Raw genomic sequence first — 8,852 nt, forward strand, 5'->3', positions numbered from 1 at the left:
TTGCCATTGTCCCAAGGCCTTTTCTGAGAAGAGCCCAGAATAAGGCTCCCAGAAGATGAACAGATCATTGGCTGACTTGTGTTCATTGACTTTTGATCTCTGTTCTCCATCCAGGAAAATTCAACAACCAGAACACTGCCGAGGGCAGCCAAATAAAGCTGTGCTTACTAGCCAGTTCTAACACAATTGTCTAGTTGAGTGAGGCACAGGGAGAGTAAAATCAGGGACCGACCTCTCATCCTGAAGGATGTGATTCATATGCCTGCAAGAGTCTGATCTCCAAGGCTGAACCCAAGAAAGGGAAATAAACCGTTCCTAGGCCTATTCCCTGATCTGTAATGCTATTGTCCATGACACATAATGAACAGTTTTGAGTGCTAGCATGTTACCTGGCAAGGTTTTAACATGGATGAACCATCATAGTTCCATGCAATGTCTGGAAGAAAATAGAGGAGAGGGCACAAGGGAAGGTCTATTCACCTCTTGGTCTCTGTGGTGGAGATGGTCCTGGACACCTGGGCACATTTAATTTACTGCTATAGCTGTAGCCTCATTTCTGCTTGGGGACGCTGGATACTGGGGCACCTTTTTGGCAGCTCTCTGCCCTGACCCAGCCAAGAACTGCCTTCCATGCTGGTTCCTTGCACTGGCCACCCGGGGTGACACCACCATCCTCAGTTTCTCATCTGCCGCTGAGGAAATGCCAGCCATGGCAGTCCCACACCTCACGCATATGCATCAGGCATACCTGAGGCCAAGATGGTAACTTCCCAACTATCTGGTTCAATGGACCACTAGCAACCCTCAAAATGTCAAGCGGCCCATTGTGCACCCTTGTCCATCATCACGCTTGTCCCTCAAATCACTCCGTCCAGCGGACCAGTGGTGGACCACTTCCCGTAGCCTTGCAGGTCACCTTCCTGCTGCCAGTGAGCAGCAGATTTGAATCCCTGGACACAGTGACTCCTCTCCAACTCCATGTCAGAGAGCAGATATTCATGCCATCAGTCATAGAAACACAGAATGTCCTGAGTTGGAAGGGACCCACAAGGATCACTGAGTCCAACTCCTGTCCCTGCACAGGACACCCCAAATTCACACCATGTCTCTGAGGGCGTTGTCCAAGTGCTTCTGGAATATCGCCAGGCTGGTGCCGTGATGCCTCCCTGGGGAGCCTGTGCCAGGGCTCCACCACCCTCTGGGGGAAGGACCTTTCCCTAATGCCCAGCCTAACCCTCCCCTGGCACATCTCCCTGCCATTCCCTCGGGGCCTGGCGTTGGTCACCAGAGAGCAGAGACCAGCCCTGCCCCTCCTCCTGCCCTCGGGAGGGAGCTGCAGAGCGCCATGAGGCTGCCCTCGGCCCCCTCTGCTCCAGCTGAACAAACCCAGGGACTCCAGCCGCTCCTCGTACGGTTTCCCCTCTAAACCCTTCCCCAGCCCTGTGGCCTCCTCGGGACACTCTCCAGTACCTTTATACCCTCAATGTCCTGCGGCACCCAACGCTGCCCACAGCACTCGGGGTGAGGCCGCCCCAGCGCGGGGCAGAGCGGGACAATCCCCCCCCTCGCCCGGCTGCGATGCAGGGCTCGGTGCCCCCCGGGGCACGGCTGGCCCCCTGGGCTGCCAGGGCACGCTGGGGGCTCGGGTTCAACTTGCCGTCAGCCAGAGCCCCCAGGTCCCTCTGCAGAGCTGCTCCCCAGCCTTGCATTCCCTGGCCTGTCTGTACAGCCAGGGCTGCCACGCCCCAGGTGTAAAACCCAGCACTTGCCCTTGTTAAACTTCATATGGTTGGTTCTTGGAAGGAAGTCCTTGGAAGTGAGGGAATAAACTGAGTCAGAGACATTTCTTTGTTTAAAAAAAAAATCAAGGGTGTACCTTGTAAATCATAGAAATGTAACACAATTATTTTTCCTTCTTCCTCGAAAAAAAGTGTTAAATCTGGTTAAAGCAGACTTCTGCTTTATCAGTGCTGACCTTTACCAGGGTGCTCCCACTGCTGCAGGACACTGAGCCTTGGCTGCCCAGGCTGATTTCCAGACTCCCCCAAAGAGTCATCCCTGCAGGAGGACACCAAGCAATGAATCACGCTGGGCAATCCTTATTCCCTGGAATAGGTCTAACTCTTCAGTTGCTGCCTCGTGACATCTGGGAGGACTGACACACCTTCTCTGGCATCCACGGTGGTATGCAATCCCTGAGTCTGGCAGAACTTCATCTGTTGGGCAAGCGATGCGGTTTATTCTCTCCACGCCCAGAAGGTGTATGTCTATTGCAGAGGAGTGGTTAGTGCTCATGGGGTTATCAGGGCTGACTTCACCTTCCTGTTGATCCTGCTTTATGTCACCTCTATTGGCAGACCCAGTGGTTTAACGCTAGTGTCAGAAACCTCAAAAATATCTGCAAATCAACCAAAAACGCCCTGCCCAGTAATTCCCCCCTGCCTTTTTTTTTTTTTTTTCTTAAAAAGGAAGATGCTATGGGTTTTGGTGTCCCTTTGAACTTCCTCTGACCATGCCTTCGCTGTGATGAGCGATGATTAGTCCCATCAGATGCTCTAAATGTCTCTGATGAGCATGACCCCTGCTTCAAGGGACGCTTGCTCATCTGACTGATCTGCCCAGAAACTAATTTTGGCCTCCAATCAGTTTAGCCCTCCCCTTGCCCATCTAAGCTTTTCTTCCACATGTTTTCTGGGCCTCTGGCTCTTCTCCTTTTGCGTCTTCATCTTCTAAACCTCAGGCTGTTTAGCTACAGCTGGATCTCTGTTCTCTTCCCTGCAGACTGAGTCTTGTAGGGTGGAGAAGGAAGGGGCGAGCAGACAGCTGATTGCCCAAGCGGCTTTAGTCAAAGAGACTGCTCCTGCTTCGTCCTCTCTGCTCTTTGGTGGTCAGGCACATGGTGACTCACAGAGATGTCTGCTGATATTCAGCCCCAAACTTCCTGGTAACTCCTTGGAAGCAGAAGTGGGACGGGGAGACAAATGGAGGGCCCAGAAGGGCTGAAATTATCAGCAGCAGCTCCACCCAAAATGTAAGCATGCAGAGAAATCATAAAGGCTGAGAACATGACATCTGACTGGTATCTAGTAGGACTTTGAATCAGATGCTCCATGTACAAAGGAGACAAAGATATTTTTACCCTTTACTCAGATGTAGCAAAGGAAAGCTCTTGCAAAGCTGGAAACCAACCTCCAGTGTCCCAGCAGCTGCACTTGAACCCCCAAGCCATTGCTCTCAAAACCAAGATGCGGAGCATTTAGGACTTCGTTGCTAACCTGCAGCTTTTATAGGCAAACAGGAATTTGTAAGACAGTTCTGGTTTATATTGCCAACCATGAACGTACATCTAGATTTTCTCTGACTGTAGATATTGGGAGTTCTCCAGGTCTAACGCGCTTGGCAATAATCCACCGAGACAAAGCCATTAATTTATGCCACTTATCACCATTTTGCTTTGAGTAGCTGCCTTCACTGAACTATCTGGCCACAGATGCGATGATCAGATTGGAGCTAAACAGTACAAAAACCCCACGCAGACATCAGTAGCACTGCTAGCCTGACCATAGATAAATTAAAGTATTAAAAGCAATAAATGGAATGAATTGCTTTAGCGCTTTCACTCCTCTCTGGACCCATCAGACCAGCCTGAAGGCAATGCCAAGGTGAGAAAACAACCCACATGCATTCCTAGGCTGTCAAATAATACATGATCCCTGCCCACTCTTTCAAAATTGTTGTCTTCATCATCACTCGGTCCAAACGCAGGGAAGATATATATCCTGTCCCCAGGTGAGGGTGCTTTTCCTGGGCTGCGGAGACGACTGAGAGAAGATGAAGGCCGCCATCCTTGCTGTGCTGGCTTTGATCTTATGCGCAGATCAAGGTGAGGTATCACGGTTCACTACTAGATGAAGTATAGCTGCATGCTTTAAAGCCTGGGAGGCCTCATGGCCAGGGAAAGAAATCACGGGAGAGGGTGCCTTAGCTCTTGTAGTGGTGCAGCTGAAGGACACAGTGGGCTTCTTATCTGTAATCTCAGCCTGGATGTGTGAAAGGTTTGTTTTCTGCAGGGAAATTTCCCTATGGGTTCATGGACTACTGGATTTTTATGAAAGCAAGACAGAAAAAAAATGGAAGCACTTGCCACTGTTTTGCCTTTGTTAAGAGACTTCCCAGTGAGTTTGTTGAGATGATGCAAGATCGTGGTTATATCTTGATGAAGAAGCGCTTCATCCCATGATAGCACAACACATCAGCAACCCTGTGCCCCTGGTTCCTGGCAGTCAGTGACGCCGTTTCTAGCAGCAGCAGTGGGGCAGGGCCGGACCTACAACATCTGGCCATGTGCAGCTGCCTCCTGAACGCCCCTGATTTCTGCCCATCTCAGAGACGGGACAAAACTGCTGATTTCAGAGATTTTGGGGCAAAGTTGGGGAACTGGGGAGAAGTTGCATTGTGGACTAAATGGGTTAAGCAGCCTTATGCTGGAATATTGGGTGGAGATGTATAATTGCATATTATTTGCATTATAGATCGTGTATTTTATTTCACAGAGAGATTGCAAATGAAATCAAAGTCGTCTTCAAGTATATGATCTTATAGCCTCTATAGGAAAGACAGTTAAGCAACCAGAGAGAATAAATGTTATCCCCATCTTGCACAGAGGAACGGGTTTGCCAGCGCTTGGAAATTTGCCACACTGCCTGGTGCAGAAAAATAATTTCTTGTAATAGTTATTTTTGCCTCATTGTGGCCTGAGAATACCTTTCTGCTATTTGGCTTTGTTCACTTCCCAAAATAGCAATTCTGACAAATTTCCAAGTGTTAACAAGGCCTGGGGGACAGAGAGATTGTCTTGAGTGCTGAAACAAAGGCTGCCCTAATCCGCATTAGATGACCTAGGCAGTAAATTCGGAGTGTTAGACTGCGTGTGTCTTAGGGCCAAATTCACATAGCAAAGTTTTAAAAGCCCTTCTCCTCATATTTTTTTTTTAACCCAGGTAGTGGATATATGTTTGAGGGCATTGAAGTCCCACCCTAAGACACAGGTGTGGGAGACTGACTTCTTTAGGCTATGGAGGTCCCAAATAATCCTATTCAACCGCCAGTGCTTACTGGTCTATGTTATAGTGTCTCCAGCAACTAGAAAGGGTGACCCCAAGCCTTGGGACATCCCTGTAGACTCTTTCAGAGGACCCTGTCCTTCCCAGCTCCCTGCACCACATCAAGCCCAGTACCCTTGGCCAATCCCACTGTTATTCTGAGCGCGGGGCAGGAAGGGCAGACTTGCACCGCTGGTGTGTGTAGGCACACATGTGTGTGCCTGAGTGCACGTGTTGGGTGTAAATCTGCAACTGTGGGGATGGCAGAGGGGGCTGGGGCTGGGTCTTGCAGCCCCATCGCTTTCAGCGGACCCACACCTGGTGCATTCAAGAAAGCAGGTGGTAATTTTTGCTGCCGGGACCAGCAGCATTTTGTCTCCATCTTCCATATCTCTGTCTCCTCCTGCAGCAAATGCCCTGTATTGCTACACCTGTGACTGGGAACAAAGCAACTGGAGCTGTCTGAAGGCCCAGAAGTGCTCAGACAAGGATGAGTACTGTGTGACCAATGTTGCCTCTGTAGGAATTGGTATGTGCTGGCTCTGTATCCCTTGATTAGGACTCAGGAATGGGATGTGGGGTTTTGATTGGATTTGTTATGGTTGCCCTTGATGGATGGGCTGAGGAGTCATGAGGAAGCACATGTGGGAGGTGGAGCCCTCGCTAGCCCTGCCTGGCAGTGCTGAAGTTTGCACCGTTTGAAATCCTCCTCCCCATCACACGTTGAGGTTGTCCTCTTTAGCCTTTGTTTTATGCCTGCATGGAAAAGGCAGGGGACACTGAGAGAAGAGGAAGGACAAAGAGAGGATCCTTCAGAGGAAGAATAGATATATTTGAACCTTGATTAGACAAGGAGATGAAAACAAGTGGGTAACCAGGGTGGATGAGAAGATATAGAGACATATAGAGGGGAATAAAACAGAGAAGCCTGGAAATATGTTTTCAATCCAGGCATGAACGTTGTCTCATGGATGCCATTGTACAACTAAGAAAGCCTTGACATGAAGGTCTGTGCTGGGAGGTGCCACATGCCCAGCAGGGCTATTGAATGCCTTGTGTAGGTGGTCACTAGCAATTATTGGGCTGCGGTGGGATTGGGGTGGGTCTCATTGGCCATGTTGGTCTTTGGGGCTGTGGAGAACAGTGGGACTCATTAGCCCACCTCCTTCCTGTACAAGATCAAGGAGCAGTCAACAAACTCACTGCTAACACTGCTCTCTCCCTTCTTTGGTCAAGGCTTTTTGTCTTTGTGGAAGAGGATCACCAAGAAGTGCTCCGAGACCTGCCCACACCACAACTTCAGCCTGGGCCTGGCTTCCTACACCTCATATTGCTGCCAAACCTTCTTGTGCAACCTGAGCGCGTGCCCAGGACCCAGGCTAGCTCGGGAGTGAGATGGCAGGGAGTCCCATGCCAGTGTCCTTCTTTACCTGCTCAGCGGTGGTGGGAGAAAGGGGCTCCTGAAAGCCTGAAGAGCATGGTCAGATTCCTCCAGGAGGGTATGGACATTGAACATACTGCAGAATAGATAAAGTGTTATGATCACCACCTCCTGCCCTGTGTTTCTTCTCAACCTGTAGCTTCTCACTTGCTTCTCATGCCTGAGCATTGTCGCCCCAGCAGCTTGATGGAGAAGCAGCCGTGCTATGTCCTGCAGTCTGGGGGAGAGTGATGCTGCTTCTGCATGTCCTGCAAATCTCTAGAGGGGTTTCTTTTGCAATCTTACCTTTTCTCGGGTGCACCTGGGAGCCACACAGTGGCAGCTTCCAGACTCAGGGAGCAGAGTGGGCAAAAATAACAGCCCCTCTGCGCCAACTCAGAAGGGAAACTGTGCAAACTCATGGGGATGCTGCTGGGAAAGGGGAAAAAAAAACCAGTCCTGTGTATAAAAGCCTGAGACTGTGATGGGCGCTAACTGCAACTCTCCTCCCTTGTTCTCTCACCCCCTCCACCCGGCCTCTCACTCCCAGCTCCCATCTAGGGACAGTGACATCCCTCTGTGCCCCATTAACAGTCAGACACGCCAGACACATATCTCTTCCTGTTGGCTCTGCCTGCGGTGCCACATTTTCATCAAAACAATGCTTATCTGCACAGCCTGCACATCTGCGCACTTCTGCTTATCTGCCGTCTTTGTCCCCACCTCCACTTCCAGCAGCCGTCCTTGGTCAGCCCTTTCTTCGCGTTGCCTTGCTTCCTTGTGGCTGTTGTTCAACCCAAGCGACCTTACCTGGGGCTAGCGCTGCCCTGGACCTACCACCTGGCGTTGTGTCTTCCAGCAAGCTGTTCCTTTACCTGTCCCTCCGGCATCCCCCAAAGCAACCGCGGGGTAACGAAAAGTATTTGCAGCGTGTGGGTTGAGCTGCTGAGGAACAGTGGAGGGGTTTATAAGAGAAGAACACAGACTTCAGAGAGGCCAGATATTTCATGTAGATATTTCCTGAGGCTGCAGAGAAATGACGGTAAAAGGAAGCTGAAAAAAATGAACGATGATGAGAGCTCAGAGATTTTTCATCGCCAGAGGTTTTGCTGAATGCCTCTCCCTCCTCCCAAGCAGCACTTTTTGGAGGAGTTTTGCTCTGGAAAAAGCATGGAAATGCTTAAAGTTGGGTCAGCCTGGGCTCCCAAATCTGCAAAACATTGCTCAGCCAAGGGATGGATGATGCTCTGCACTGTGCTTCAAACCCTGCTCTGGTAAACAAGAGGGACAAAAGGGGCTTTGAGCTGTGCTGAGCACGTCTGCCTTGGGCTAGTGCCCGTGGCTGCTCTGGATGAATGCCTTCTTCTGAAGTGCTGCATAACGGGAGTCTTCAGAGATGTGCGCTCTCTTTTATTAATCAACTTCTACTTTCCTTTACCCCCTCCTTGTCACAGTTACGCCATGCTGCGAGGGCAGATCTCCGCGCAGAAGGAGCCATGCTGGGTGATGCACCTCCCTTTACCTCTTCATTAGACCACGATCTCTTTCAAACCCTATTTAGGAATTTGCATTTTCCGCCCTGAAGCAATCTGAGTCCCCTCCTGTCCCTCAGCCCGAATGCTCAAAAGCTCTAATTTACTCCTCACACAATATTTTCTCATTAAAAAAAAGGGACTTGTGTGTTGTTTTTTTTTTCCTGCGTGCCGGAATTATTCAGCTCTCTGAAAGCACTGAGGAATCCCAGTTGGACAGACTCTAATAATTAATATTTCATTGTGTTGGATTTACACATTCTGCAGTAGCGGAGGTAGAGTCCCCCACAGCTTGCAGAAAAACATAGTCGGGTATTTTTTTGCCTCTTTAAAGATAAACTGGCTGTTTTTTGCTTGGTTTGGTCTGCCTTTGCTGCAGAAAAGCATTCTTGTATCCCATGTCTAATATAAGGGCAAATAAATAATCCTGGGCATAGCTGAAGAGCAAAGGATTATTTCCCTTGCCCAAAGAGCACTGCAGCTCAAGGGCTTTGAAATCTGCCCCCTCCCGTGGTGCAAAGCTACCCTGGTGGCAATTACTCCTCTCCAATACACCCGAGCTGTGCAGGGAGGAAGAAGAGGGAGACGTGAGTCTTAATCACTAATTTTGAGCAGGAATTACGGCCAGTTGGGACCACAGAGAGATGGCAGTCATTAGCACGAGGATGAGGCTCCCCAGAAAATTACCCCATCCTTTGCTCCTTGCTGTGTCGTTGCGCAAGGCAGCATTCACCCCTTGGGTTTGAAAGATGCTTGGAGGTCCCTGAACAGAAAAGGGTTGAGCATTGGGTGGAAAGG

Source organism: Phalacrocorax carbo, chromosome 2, assembly GCF_963921805.1.
Source record: "Phalacrocorax carbo chromosome 2, bPhaCar2.1, whole genome shotgun sequence".
Lineage (NCBI taxonomy): Eukaryota > Metazoa > Chordata > Aves > Suliformes > Phalacrocoracidae > Phalacrocorax > Phalacrocorax carbo.